This window comes from Trichomycterus rosablanca, chromosome 4, assembly GCF_030014385.1.
Source record: "Trichomycterus rosablanca isolate fTriRos1 chromosome 4, fTriRos1.hap1, whole genome shotgun sequence".
Taxonomy (NCBI): Eukaryota; Metazoa; Chordata; class Actinopteri; order Siluriformes; family Trichomycteridae; genus Trichomycterus; species Trichomycterus rosablanca.
Genome location: NC_085991.1, coordinates 44,218,731 through 44,234,555, shown reverse-complemented (window position 1 = coordinate 44,234,555; position 15,825 = coordinate 44,218,731). Strand labels below are relative to the sequence as shown.

Below are 15,825 nucleotides of genomic sequence, written 5' to 3'. Positions count from 1 at the left end.
TCTGCATTGTGTTTCTGTGCTGTGTAGATGTGTGGGTGGGGAACAGTGTGCTTAAGCTGACATGAGTAGCAGGAAAATCCATCCAACCACCACAGATTGTGTCTCCATCAACAACATCTGAGCAAACAGTTGTCATGTACCTAGTATTTACTTTTTTCTGTATAATAAATAGGGATGTATCCGATACACTCTACCCACGATGCGATGCGGTTCACGATACTGGGTTCACGATACGATTTTTTCCCGATTTTTTTATAAACAAAATGAAGTTGAAGACAAATTATGACAAAGTTTCCTTTTATTATTTCTCTAAAAAATAAACAAAAATCCTGTATTTGTGATTATCTTTTGTTTATCTAAATAATGAATGGTCTGTTATTTCTGAGGTAGGTACAAACTATGCAAAACAATGCTGCACGTTTCTCTTTTGTGTAAAAAAAAAAACTGAATGAAATTTTAAAACAAATCCCACATTAAATAAATAAATTTGGCTGGAAAATTCTGAACCTGGCAACCCCGTAGAGACGTCAACCAGGTGAGGTGAATAGCACCAGTGCCCTCTACTGTTTACAGTAAATATTGATTCATTTTACGTGAATTACCAATTCGAATCGTGGCACATGTGCACCAATTTTTAAATGTCTTGTGGTGCATCGTTACATCCCTAGTCTGTATATTAAAGCTCTTCCTCACGACAGTGTTGTTATTAGGTGAGAAGCAGAGTTTTACCTTAATACTAAAGCACAATGCAAAATATCCACATCATTTCTGTTAAAAATACACACAGATGCACATGCAAGTTTTACATGCTCAGTTATTTGGAACATGAAACATATTAACTTGAAGTGAATGCAAACATTTCCGTGGTTATTATTAGTATTTTTCCTTTGAATTCTAAATGTGTTTTATAAAGTTGTTTAGAAAATGTTGTTGGTGGAATTTGAATCAGTGTTTAGCTCATTGGTTTGCTGAGTCATTCTTTTTTAAATGTCATTGGCACTTACCGTCAGCGTTTCTGAAGAGCTGCTGAGCTTAGTGTCATGGTTAGAAAGATTTGGCATAAGCTGGTATTATCGAGAGTACTAATTCTATCTCATAATTTTCTATTTTTATTTCCTTATCATTTTGTTTTGCATATGTCATATTTCTGCCCTGTGTTTTATAATTCTAATCTCGTTTTTTAGCTGCAGATATTGGGTTAACTGGAGGTCAGTGTGTCACCACCAAATGACAAAAATAGCTTTAAATTTGAATAAAATGAATTACACATTTTGAATGTTTAAAGCTCTAGATATTAATACTACTGAGTGAAAGCTACAGTATTATTGCAGTATTAATATTACTGATTAAAAGCTACAGTATTATTAGGGCCTCTCAGGTGGCGCAGCGGTAAAACACACGCTAGAACACCAGAGCTGGGATCTCAAATACACCGTATTGAATCTCAGCTCTGCCTGCCGCCTGGGCTGGGAAGCCACATGAACAACGATGGGCCTGTTGTTCAGATAGGGGTGGGATATAGCCAGATAGGGTCTCTATCATAACTAATGCAATTACAACCTCTGCTGGTTAATTAATGGCGCCTGCACAGAGACGGGAAAAGCGTGCTGTCAGGGTGTGTCTCTCCGTACACAGTGCTGATCCGCATTGCACTCATCAAAGTGTAGGTGACAAAATGCGTACGGCTGCTGCCCACATGTCGGAGGGGGCGTGGGTTAGCTTCGTTCTCCTCAGTCAGAGCGGGGATCGGCATTAAACGGCACTAAACATTCTTTACCATTATGTTTTATGTGCAGGAAATATTTGTGTGAGTTGTACTTGTAGTTACTTCTGTTTGATTACTTTGGCTTAACATGATACACTATATGGGCAAACGTATTGGGACACCCCTTCTTATTAATGAATTCATGTGTTTCAGCCACAGCAATTGCTAACTAATATATTAAACTAAGTATATACAATGAGGCATAACATTATAACCACCTTCCTAATATTGTGTTGGTCCCCCTTTTGCTACCAGCATTAACTTCTTCAGCAGTTTGAGCTACAGTAGCTCATCTGTCGTATTGGACCACACGGGCCAGCCTTCACTCCCCACATGCATCAATGAGCCTTGGCCACCCTCGGACCACTTTTGATAGATACTGACCACTGCAGACTGGGAACACCCCACAAGAGCTGCAGTTTTGGAGATGCTCTGACCCAGTCGTCTAGACAGCCATCACAATTTGGCCCTTGTCAAACTCGCTCAAATCCTTATGCTTGTCCATTTTTCCTGCTTCTAACACATCGACTTTGAGGATTAAAATGTTCACTTGGTGCCTAATATACCCCCCCTTCCCCCTCACTAACAGGTGCCGTGATTAAGAGATAGTGTTATTCACTTCACCTGTCAGTGATCATAATGTTATGCCTTTTCTGTATATACTGGAAATTCTATGCTGTCAAGCCATGGAAAACATTGAAGGTGTTTTTACTGAAGGGGTATTTTGGTTAGTTGACATTCCCTAGCCCTGCTGTTTGTTTTTTCATACCATCTCTTATAACCCACCGCAGCTTCAGTGAAGTGTTTTGTAATCAGGTGTGTTTTAGATCAGAGTTGAAACTTGTAAAACATTCTTTAGATTCGTATCAGTGTTGCTCAGCTCGCTTTTACACATCAGTGTGGAGTTGTGGCTTATTTCTTTCGGTTTTGGGGTTCTCATTGTTCTAACTGGAGAGTCTGAGTCACAGTGGAATTAGCTGAAGAACGCAACATGATGAGATGATCGATGAGTCAAACGTTACATCAGTGTGTCAATACAATACAATACAGTCATATCGTTTCCTGATTCACTCTGCATAGATGTGGGGATGATGACTGTATGTGTCATGTTCTTTCTGTAGAACATACTTATAAATCTTAGCTGGCTGTACCACTCCAGCCAAAGCCTTCCTCCCTGGTGGCATCATGCTAACACTAGGGATGTAATGATGCACCACAAGACAGTTAAAAATACATTCACATGTGTAACGATTCAAATCAGTTTACATGTATAATGAATCGATATTCACTTTAAGCAGCAGAGGGCACTGGCACTATACACCTCGCCTGGTTTACATCACTACAGGGTTGCCAGGTACAGAATTTCCCAGCCAAATTTATTTATGTGAGGATACTTTCTTAATTTGTATTATTCATTTATTAATTTAATGTGGGATTTGTTTTCAAATTTGATTTCAGTTTTTTTTACACAAAAAGGGAAATGTGCAGCATTGTTTTGCATAGTTTGTACCTACCTCAGAAATAAAATGGCATTCATTATTTATATAAATAAAAGATAAGCACAAATACAGTATTTTTTTAATTTTTTAAGAGAAATGATGAACGGAAACTTTGTCATAATTTGTGTTCAATTTCATTGAACCCAGTATTGTGAATCACATTGTGGGTAGAGTGAATCGTTACATCCCTAGCTAACAATGTAGAGACGTCATGATTGTTTTTTAGTCATTTCATTTTCACCAAAGTAAGAAGACAACAAGACAAACGTATTGATCAGGTTCTAAATTTTTAACACACACACATATCAGACATAACATTATGACCACCTTGTTTCTACACTCCATTTTATTAGCTTCACTTATCATATAGAAGCACTTTGTAGTTCTACAATTACTGACTGTAGTCCATCTATTTCTCTACATCCTTTTTTTAAGCCTGCTTTCACCCTGTTTTTCATTGGTCAGGACCCCCACAGGACCACCACAGAGCAGGTATTATTTGGGTGTTGGATCATTCTCAGCCCTGCAGTGACACTGACATGGTGGTGGTGTGTTAGTGTGTGTTGTGCTGGTATGAGTGGATCAGACACAGCAGCGCTGCACTGTCCACTCTATTAGACACTCCTACCTAGTTGGTTCACCTTGTAGATGTGAAGTCAGAGACGATCGCTCATCTATTGCTGCTGTTTGAGTTGGTCATCTTCTAGACCTTCATCAGTGGTCACAGGACGGTGCCCACGGGGTGCTGTTGGCTGGATATTTTAGGTTGGTGGACTATTCTCAGTCCAGCAGTGACAGTGAGGTGTTTAAAAACTTCATCAGCGCTGCTGTGTCTTATCCACTTATACCAGCACAACACACACTAACACACCACCACCAGTCCATTACAGGGCACCAGTCCATTACAGGACATCACCCACTCTAACCTAGAATCACCTAGAATTTAGAGTGAGAGGTGAAGTATATTAGAGGTTTGGAAAGAAACCAAATGTGAAATTCCTGTTAGATAGAGATCAAAGGCAAGATTCAAACATGTTGCTGTGTTACTGTGCCACCCTGTAATTTTCCTTCACTTGGAAAACGGAAACATTCCTGCATTGTAGTCTGTGCCAGCACTTTTACCTATAATAAATCTTGTTTGCTACTCACTGCATTGTTTGGACACCTATAAATCCCGTAGCATTGAACAGCCGTGACGACTGAAGTTAAAACATAATAAATAATCTCTCTCTCTCTCTCTCTCTCTCTCTGGTGTCTCAAATGTCTGTCTCATCAAATTGAAACCAGATTACTGTAGGATCATCAGTAGGTAATCAGTTTAATCAAGGACACCGCATGTTCGGACACAGCTGACTCCTAAAGTGGTATGGGATAGTGACAAATTAAAGGAAAAGAACAGATCATTCTGATCTGGTTTTATCACATCAACATGTGCCGATGACAGGGGTCATGCCGATGACGGTTCCCTCATCTAATTTATAAGTTAGACTTTAAAATTTGTACCAGCTTTACAATGTATACCAAATTACATCTCCATATGTACCCACAGACCCCATTGTTGTAGTGTGTCGTTGTTATTATGCAGGTACTTGTTTGTGTACTGTGAATCTACACCGATCAGCCATAACATTAAAACCACCTCCTTGTTTCTACTGACATTGTCAATTTTATCAGCTCCGCTTACCATGTAGAAGCACTTTGTAGTTCTACAATTACTGACTGTAGTCCATCTGTTACTCTGCATGCTTTGTTAGCCCCCTTTCATGCTGTTCTTCAATGGTCAGGACTCTCCCAGGGCCACTACAGAGCAGGTATTATTTAGGTGGTGGGTCATTCTCAGCATCCAGCATGGGTGGTGTGTTAGTGTGTGTTGTGCTGGTATGAGTGGATAAGACACAATGCTGATGGAGTTTTTAAACACCTCACTGTCACTGCTGGACTGAGAATAGTCCACCAACCAAAAATATCCAGCCAACAGCGCCCCATAGGCAGCGCCCTGTGACCACTGATGAAGGTCTAGAAGAAGACCAACTCAAACAGCAGCAATAGATGAGCGATCGTCTCTGACTTTACATCTACAAGGTGGACCAACTAGTTAGGAGTGTCTAATAGAGTAGACAGTGAGTGGACACAGTAATTTAAAAACTCCAGCAGCGCTGCTGTGTCTGATCCACTCATACCAGCACAACACACACTAACACACCACCACCATGTCAGTGTCACTGCAGTGCTGAGAATGATCCACCACCTAAATAATACCTGTTCTGTGGTGGTCCTGTGGGGGTCTTGACCATTGAAGAACAGCATGAAAGGGGGCTAATAAAGTATGTAGAGAAACAGATGGACTACAGTCCGTAATTGTAGAACTACAAAGTGCTTCTATATGGTAAGTGGAGCTGATACAATAGACAGTGTGTGTAGAAACAAGGAGGTGGTTTTAATGTTATGGCTGATCAGTGTATATAGTGTGTTTTATTACTTTTGTAACTAGCTGCTGAGGCTGTCTGTCTGTCTAAACAGCACAGCAGGTTTATTGAATAACGGGGCTAAAATGCAAATCATGCAATGACCTTTGCAGTCTCATCCCAGTTGAACATCAATGTGTTATTTTGTACCACTGACATTAATCAAATAGATCAACAGATAAGGAAATCTCTTTGAGAGTTTTAGTCCAAGAACAAAAATCTATGCCAAGGAGCATTAAAGCATTTTGTTTTAGTATTTTTATATTCGTTTTGATCTATCACCTGTCTGTATTTTCTTAAGCTCTGTTATCACATGTATGCTGACTGTCCTTTTGATGTCACTGGTGTTTCCTTTTTGGGTTTGCCTGTGAAAGGGTGGGTTCCCCTCCACATGACATGTCTTATCTGTTCATAACACACCACCTTAATCTCACCAGGGTGTCCTCTTAAAGAGGAATGCCTGTCTTACTGTGTTAATAACAGTGTGTGCATGTCTGTGAACATGAGCTAATATGAGTTTATTTTTAGGTTTTGTGTGTGTGTGTGTGTGTGTGTATATTTTTGCATGGCTGGACGAACTGTATAAGGTGTTGTAAGTGAAGCGGGCCTTAAATCTACATTTTTATGTAATTATTTTTTTAAGGTGTGGAATAAAACTCAAACTGTTGTTACCTTACACTAAAGCTAAACATGTCCAGATGATCAGATATAATACAAGAACCACTAAAATTGTTCGGCCATTAATTAGGAGCTGCTGAAACACAGGTATTACTGACCAGTCAGGCAAGCTTTACTGCACTGGACTCAAACACAAAAGTAAAACACGGTAAACGGTAAAACACACTAGCTCACCAGAGCTGACATTTCGAAGACGCCTACATGAACAAAGGGACAGTGGTAACCTAGTAGGTAGAGCTTTGGGCTATCAACCGGGAGATTGGCGGTTCAAATCCAGGCTCTGCCATGCAGCAAGGCCCTTAACCCTGTCTGCTCCAAGGGCGCCGTACGATGGCTGACCCTGCGCTCTGACCCCAGCTTCCAAACAAGCTGAGATATGCGAAGAAAGAATTTAATTGTACTGTACACCTGTATATGTATAAATGACAAATAAAGGATATCTTATATCTTATCTTATGAACAACGATTGGCTATTGTTCTAGGGGGGTGCTGGACAGGACCTCATAACTGATGCAATTACGACCTCTGTTGGCCGTGATGGCGCCTGCACAGAGACGAGGTATAATGCATTGATCAGGGTGTGGCTCTCTGTACACAGCTGATCTGCATATGAACTCGCCTCGTGCAGGTGAAAAGATGCACTCGGCTACTGCACACGAGGGCGGCTCGGTGGCTCAGTGGGTAGCACCGTCGCCTCACAGCAAGAAGGTCCTGGGTCTGATCCCCAGGTGGTGCGAGCCGGGTCCTTTCTGTGTGGAGTTTGCGTGTTCTCCCCGTGTCCTCGTGGGTTTCCTCCGTGTGCTCCGGTTTCCTCCCACAGTCCAAAGATATGCAAGTGAGATGATCTGGAGACACTAAATTGTCCATGACTGTGTTTGATATAACCTTGTGAACTGATGAATCTTGTGTAATGAGTAACTACCGTTCCTGTCATGAATGTTAAGTGTAAAACATGACGTTAAAATCCTAATAAACAAACAATACTGCACACGTGTCGGAGGGGGCGTGTGTTAGTCACAGCTCTCCTCAACCAGGGTGGAGATCAGCATCAGTAGAGAGGAAGAAAAAAAAGGTGATGCTGGTAAACACAACAACACGGTACCTGTACCGGTTAAGCATGGTGGTGGTTAGTCCGCTCAGGTGGCACAGCGGTAAAAACACACGCTGGAACCAGAGCTGGGATCTCGAATACATCGTATCGAATCTAAGCTCTGCCTGCCTGCTGTTGTTCATATGGGCAGGGCTAAGCCGGATAGGGTCTCTCTCTCATGACTGGTGCAATTACGACCTCTGCTGGCTGATTGATGGCGCCTGCACAGAGATGAGAAAAGAGTGCTCTCAGGGTGTGTCCCTCCGTACACGCAGCTAAGCTGCACTGCACTCGTCAAAGTGTAGGTGATAAAATGCATACGGCATGCTGCCCACGTGTCGGAGGGGGCGTGGGTTAGCTTCGTTCTCCTCAATCAGAGCAGGGATCAGCATTGGTGGAGAGATGGGGCAATTGGACGTGCTAAAAAGGGGAGAAAATGCATAAAGAATATATATATATATATATACAGTGCCTTGCAAAAGTATTCAGCCCCCTTGAACTTTTCAACCTTTTGCCACATTTCAGGCTTTAAACATAAAGATATGAAATTGTAATTTTTTGTGAAGAATCAATAACAAGTGCGACACAATTGTGAAGTGGAACGAAATTTATTGGATATTTTAAACTTTTTTTAGAAATAAAAACCTGAAAAGTGGGGCGTGCAATATTATTCAGCCCCTTTACTTTCAGTGCAGCAAACTCACTCCAGAAGTTCAGTGAGGATCTCTGAATGATCCAATGTTGACCTAAATGACTGATGGTGATAAATAGAATCCACCTGTGTGTAATCAAGTCTCCGTATAAATGCACCTGCTCTGTGATAGTCTCAGAGTTCTGTTTAAAGCGCAGAGGGCATCATGAAGACCAAGGAACACACCAGGCAGGTCCGAGATACTGTTGTGGAGAAGTTTAAAGCCGGATTTGGATACAAAAAGATTTCCCAAGCTTTAAACATCTCAAGGAGCACTGTGCAAGCGATCATATTGAAATAAAGGGAGTATCAGACCACTGCAAATCTACCAAGACCCGGCCGTCCCTCTAAACTTTCAGCTCAAACAAGGAGAAGACTGATCAGAGATGCAGCCAAGAGGCCCATGATCACTCTGAATGAACTGTAGAGATCTACAGCTGAGGTGGGAGAATCTGTCCATAGGACAACAATCAGTCGTACACTGCACAAATCTGGCCTTTATGGAAGAGTGGCAAGAAGAAAGCCATTTCTCAAAGATATCTATAAAAAGTCACCTGGGAGACACGCCAAACATGTGGAAGAAGGTGCTCTGGTCAGATGAAACCAAAATCGAACTTTTTGGCCACAAAGCAAAACGTTATGTTTGGCATAAAAGCAACACAGCTCATCACCCTGAACACACCATCCCCACTGTCAAACATGGTGGTGGCAGCATCATGGTTTGGGCCTGCTTTTCTTCAGCAGGGACAGGGAAGATGGTTAAAATTGATGGGAAGATGGATGGAGCCAAATACAGGACCATTCTGGAAGAAAACCTGTTGCAGTCTGCAAAAGACCTGAGACTGGGACGGTGATATATCTTCCAACAAGACAATGATCCAAAACATAAAGCAAAATCTACAATGGAATGGTTCACAAATAAACTTATCCAGGTGTTAAAATGGCCAAGTCAAAGTCCAGACCTGAATCCCATCGAGAATCTGTGGAAAGAGCTGAAAACTGCTGTTCACAAACGCTCTCCATCCAACCTCACTGAGCTCGAACTGTTTTGCAAGGAAGAATGGGCAAAAATTTCTGTCTCTCGATGTGCAAAACTAATAGAGACATACCCCAAGCGACTTGCAGCTGTAATCGCAGCAAAAGGTGGCGCTACAAAGTATTAACGCAAGGGGGCTGAATAATATTGCACGCCCCACTTTTCAGTTTTTTATTTCTAAAAAAAGTTTAAAATATCCAATAAATTTCGTTCCACTTCACGATTGTGTCCCGCTTGTTGTTGATTCTTCACAAAAAATTGCAATTTCATATCTTTATGTTTAAAGCCTGAAATGTGGCAAAAGGTTGAAAAGTTCAAGGGGGCTGAATACTTTTGCAAGGCACTGTATATATATATATATATATATATATATATATATATATATATATACATATACAGTGTATTTATATATATATATATATATATATATATATATATATATATATATATATATATATATATATAAAATAAAAAGCATGGAAAGAAGAAGATTACAATAGAATTGTTCAGATCCGCCTTAAACCATCAGCCAGGAGGCCAGGGACAATGTACACTGATGAGCCAAAACAATGGACCACCTCCAAATAAATGTACAATGCAATACATATTTTGTAACACGTGCATATTAAGTGAGGGATTTTTTAAATGTTGGGCTGATGATGTTCCTCATAGTTCACATTAAATGCAGCAGGTATGATAATCAGGCCAGGAAGACTATCCATGACTTTAAACTTTAGTGCTGAGGAAGACTTTTGAGAGTGCACTATCCAAATAGTCAGTCATTAATAACTGTGCATGTGACAGGTACAGTCATGCCGGATCAGAAGAGGGCCTATGAGGAATGTCCACATATTTTTGCTTTAGTAGCTTTAGTAAGCAAAAATAACTCTGGTGATTGAGTGTGTTGTGGAACATATTGGGCAGTTTGACAGATTGCTGCCTCTGCAGGGGAACATGAAGGAAAGTAATGACTAACAAAGCCAGACCTGCAGACCTGCAGACACACACACACACACACACACACACACACACACCTGTGTACATGCATAGATACACACACACTTCTTATAGTGTATATATACATGTGTGTATTCATGTCTATATGCACTTCACACTTCAGTTGTAGCCTAGTGGGTAAGGTACTGGACTAGTTATCAAAAAGTAGCTGGTTCAAACCCCACCACTGCCAGGTTGTCACTGTTGGGCCCTTGAGCAAGGCCCTTAACCATCAATTGCTTAAACAGCATACTGTCATAGTGCTGGATAAAGGTGTTTGCTAAATGCTGTAAATATAAACTATACACCGATCTGCCATAACATTTAAATCACCTCCTTGTTTCTACACTCACTGTCCATTTTATCAGCTCCACTTACCATATAGAAGCACTCTGTTGTTCTACAATTACTGACTGTAGTCCATCTGTTTCTCTGCATGCTTTGTTAACCCCCTTTTACCCTGTTCTTCAATGGTCAGGACCACCACAGAGTAGGTATTATTTGGGTGGTGGGTATTATCTCAGCACTGCAGTGACACTGACATGGTGCTGGTGTGTTAGTGTGTGTTGTGCTGGTATGACATTTACATTTACATTTTCAGCATTTAGCAGATGCTTTTATCCAAAGCGACTTACACAGTGAGCGAAACACAACGAGCAATTAAGGGTTAAGGGCCTTGCTCAGGGACCCAACAGTGGCAACTTGGTGGTGGCAGGGCTTGAACCGGCAACCTTCTGTTTACTAGTCCAGTACCTTAACCACTGAGCTATCACTGGCCTATGAGTGGATCACTATGAGTGGATCAGACACTGCAGCGCTGCTGGAGTTTTTAAATACCGTGTCCACTCACTGTCCACTCTATTAGACACTCCTACCTAGTTGGTCCACATTGTAGATGTAAAGTCAGAGACGATCGCTCATCTATTGCTGCTGTTTGAGTTGGTCATCTTCTAGATCTTCATGGTACTTCACGGGTGCTGTTGACTGGATGTTTTTGGTGGGTGGACTATTCTCACTATTTCATCAGCGCTGCTGTGTCTTATCCACTCATACCAGCACAACACACACTAACACACCACCACCATGTCAGTGTCACTGCAGTGCTGAGAATGATCCACCACCTAAATAATACCTGCTCTGTGGTGGTCCTGTGAGAGTCCTGACCAATGAAAAACAGCAGGAAAGGGGCTAACGATGCATGCAGAGAAACAGATGGACTACAGTCAGTAATTGTAGAACTACAAAGTACTTCTATATGGTAAGTGGAGCTGAAAAAATGGACAGTGAGCGTAGAAACAAGGAGGTGGTTTTAATGTTACACACAGGTGGTCTGTCTGTGTGTGTTATGCTGTAAGCCAGTTTTTAATCTGGCAGCTCTAACATCTCTCCAGCTGTGATTCAGAAGGAAGTGTTATCATGACGACAGACCTCGGTGCTAACATCAGTTCAGTTCTCTGTTCATCCCGTTCTGTATCTCATTGCTTCATATGGTTTCAATCTGATCTGAGGGCTGAACAAATCACACTGATAACAACAGCACAGATTTTATACATGACTGAAAATAAACATAACCTTGTGAAAAGAATCATTTATTTAAGGCTGTCGCATTCCTGCACTGTTTTGCAATCACAGGCATGTTGAAAATAACAGCACACCTTTTAGGTTGTGATTCTATTTTTCTCCTTACAAAACCTGCTTCATGTTTCAGCTTGTATTGTAACGTATCCTGCTGTAATTGCAGTCTGCCTTTCAAGTTTTGGACAATTTGTTGTTTTTCTTGGAGGCTAAATCCTCTGTTTGGTGTCAAAATGCCAAATTGATACTGTATATTTATAATGTATATCTACATTTATATTGTCCTCCTTTACCACAGACACGACCTCATAATACAACACACGTACAGGTTTTCTTCTTGAAGCACAAACTTGTATTCACTATCCCATCTTTTATTAAATTACCTCCTTCTGCTTCAATTTTTCCTTTTCTTGTACATTTTGGGATTGTTTGTAAATATTTCTCAACATCACTTGTTGGAAAACTGCCTCAGTTAAACGCTGATGCGGAAACACTGCCATCTAGTGGCGGGATGCAGCCACTTTGCGGGTCACAATATCGGCATGCACTGTGAGAGATGAAGTTTATGTACGACTTTACAGTGTATTTTAAGAGAATCAAACGTCTCTTAAGCTTTCGGATTTGGCCCGCGTGCCTCGAGTTTGACACGTGATCTAGACAATGTAACACAAGAACAATGCTGTTACCCGTGATATTGGCCGCTAACCGAGATTTTGTGTTTTTTACAGAATTAAATAAGTCATTGATCCTAATGCAAATACTTTTTCCACAGATGTAGTAAACGTAACAAAATCAGGCTGATTGAGTTTAGTTCTACAACGTTTAATATCTTCTTTGAAACACAATAATGAATTTGGATTTTAGCACTGAAGACACGATGCTATAAAGAACAAAGGGTTTGGAATTCTGCCCTAATTCAAGCTGTTTGGATCCCGAGTGGAAAGCTCAGTAATAAGCACATTAACAGATTGTTGTGCTACGCTAATGATTATGCTAATGCGCAGATGCTGGAAGATCGCACACACACACACACACACACACACACACACACACACACACACACAAAAGTTCAGCCCTCAATTTTCTCTTAATCTACTCGTTTTCAGTTTCCTATCACTCTACAGTATTGTAATTGTTCATTCAGTGGTCAAACTTAGTGACCTCTCAGCGGTTAAGGTGCTGTGCCAGTAATCAGAAGGTTTCCAGCCCAAGGCCCACCACTGTCCCTGAAAGTTGTCACTGTTGGGCCCCTAAGCAAGGCCCTTAACCCTTGAAATCTTAAATTGTATTCAGCCACAATTGTAAGTCGCTTTGGATAATAGTCTCTGCTACATTATGTAAATGCTAGAGTTTCAGTCCTAGCAACAGTCAGACTGATCTTGTACAGATTATTCGTGAGGAATCAGGGTCTCACAAAGGTATTTTGGAAATGGGGTGAAATCCCTCATCCTAACTCAAATACAGATTATTCGTGGGAATATAGGATCTCACAAAGGTATTTGGGTATGAGGTTTAATTCCACATTATCTCAAACTGAAATACAGGTTATCTGTAAGGGTACAAGTACTCACTAAGGTATTTTTGGGATGAAGTTAAATCCCCCATCTTAACTCAAATACAGGTTATAATTGAAAATACAGCGTTTCATAAAGGTTTTTTTTCTATTTATTTATGCATTTTCTCCCTTTTTCCTTCTGATTTAGCATAGCCAGTTAGTCTTCCCCTGCTGGGGATCTCGATTGCATTCGAGAAGGGTATATTTGCCTGCTCCGCAGCCCTTTCGATGTGTGTGCAGTCCTTCCACGCCTTCTTTTTTGCTCGTGCTTTGGTGGATTCGCATCCACTGGCTCATCCACTTCTGCACAGACACCTAGGTCTGCTAACCCAGTGGTCCTTAACCATCAGACTACAGACAGGTACCGGGCCGCGATAGGTCGCTACAAAAGCTAGGAAAACACTGCTTCTATTTCCAGTACACTTTGGGTGTTATTGTCTTCTATCACCCCTAGGTGGGAGCGTTTCGTTGCAGTGAAAAAAGCTCAGGGTTACAACTGATTTTCCATCATTCGTGAGTAGTATTGTTATTCTATCTTAAATACTCCCACCCTCGCCAGTCCATGAAATTATATCTTATATGAGGTGCAAAAAAGGTTGTGGTGCAAAAAAGGTTGGGGATCGCTGTGCTAGTCAGGGTCCTTACACAGCGTTAAAGACCCCACCCACTTAGTCCAGCTTTTTCTCACCCAGCAGACTCAGCCGTCAATTTGTCTGCTGCAGGCACTGCCTCATTGTGCCCACTTTATGGTGCCCAGCCAACTGGTAGCAGAGCCGAGATTCAAACCAGGGTGTTCAGAATCTCAGTGCTGGTGTGCTAGCGGAATATCCCGCTGCGCCACCTGGGCGCTCATAAAGGTATTTCTGTGTAATCCAGGCCACCCAAAGAGGATGGGTCCCTGCTGAGTCTGGTTTCTCTCAAGGTTTTTTCCTGTAATTTTAAGGGAGTTTTTCCTTGCCACTGTCGCCCTCGACTTGCTCAACAGGGTTTTTGGTCTGTTGGTCCTGGATTCTGTAAAGTTGCTTTGAGACGATGTCTATTGTAAAAAGTGCTATATAAATAAAGTTGACTTGACTTAATCCCCCATTATAACACAAATACAGGAAACTATTTGTATCTGTTGTTCAGTGCCAGCTGCACAACAGCCTCACGGGCTGAGGAGAGTCATAGATTTGATTATGCATTCTCGAACACATCAGCCTGAGCACAGTTAGTGAACCACACTGTTTTCTACATACAGTATTTTCTTCTACTCGTGTTAGCGACCTGACCAGACAGTTGAAGTCAGTGTTGCAGATGCAAGAAGGCGATTCCCGAAACGTGTATACACAAAAACATGCTTACTAATGTATTATGTTTTTAGTGTAACAGTATGCTTGATTTCACTTCTCATGCTTAATTACTCACATTTTGCATTCTTTTAGCATCAAGCGTCAGGTTTGATCTCTGCCATTCGGTTGAAACACACACACACAGAGTTGTGTACGTGTGTATGTTTGAGTAGGAGTGAAATTGTAAATGTAAGTGCGTTTCAGTAATGCGGCGCGATTCTCATTCCCGTCATCACTCCTCAACACGTACACAGTCTTGAATGCCTCACAACGGGAGTTAGAGAGCGCAAGCGGGAGTTTCTCACCCACTAAAAGCATGAGTGGCATGCGGGGGAGAGAGTGAGAACGGGGCAAAAAGGGAGATAGAGGAAAGAGAGAACAGTTCTGGGAGGTCGGTTCGAGAGAGCGAGAGAGGGAGATTTGAGAGAATGAAGGAGAAGGAAATTAGTTGGAGGGAGCGCTTGTACTAAATGACACTGGATGAAGGGAGGCAGTTCTATTAAATGTGAACAGGTCAGGACTGAGAGACGGAGATGGAATAAGAGGGACAGACAGAATGTCCTTTATTTGAGACGCTGCCTGTGATTAAGTCCCTCAGTTTCCATCAAAACTACACACACACACACAAACACAACATGGACATTTAATGATCTGTGCAAATTGTACAAATTACAGCAAGGATCTAAAATAATAATTGAGAAATGTTGATTTATTTAAGTGGTTTACAACAAAAGCGAAATAATTATAACTATGATTTGCTCATCATTGGTAATTATGATTATTACCAAACCAGGAGTGCGGCACTGTGACTAAGTGGGTAGCACTGTCGCCTCACAGCAAGAAGGTCCTGGGTTCGATCCCCAAGTGGGGCGGTCTGGGTCCTTTCTGTGTGAAGTTTGCATGTTCTTCCTGTGACCGCGTGGGTTTCCCCTGGGTGCTCCGGTTTCCTCTCTTCCCACAGTCCAAAGACATACAAGTGAGGTGAATTGGAGACACTAAATTGTCCATGACTGTGTTTGATATAACCTTGTGAACTGATGAACCTTGTGTAACCAGTAACTACTGTTCCTGTCACGAATGTAACCAAAAGTGTAAAACATGACGTTAAAATCCTAATAAACAAACCAAACCAGGAACAACTAAT

General features: G+C 41.5%; 1 protein-coding gene across 1 annotated transcript in view; it reads left to right on the top strand.

The window, feature by feature from the left end:
- Nucleotides 1–15,825, top strand: part of LOC134311731 (phosphofurin acidic cluster sorting protein 1-like) — a 99,136-nt gene that overhangs the window by 15,769 nt on the left and 67,542 nt on the right. The window lies entirely within an intron of this gene.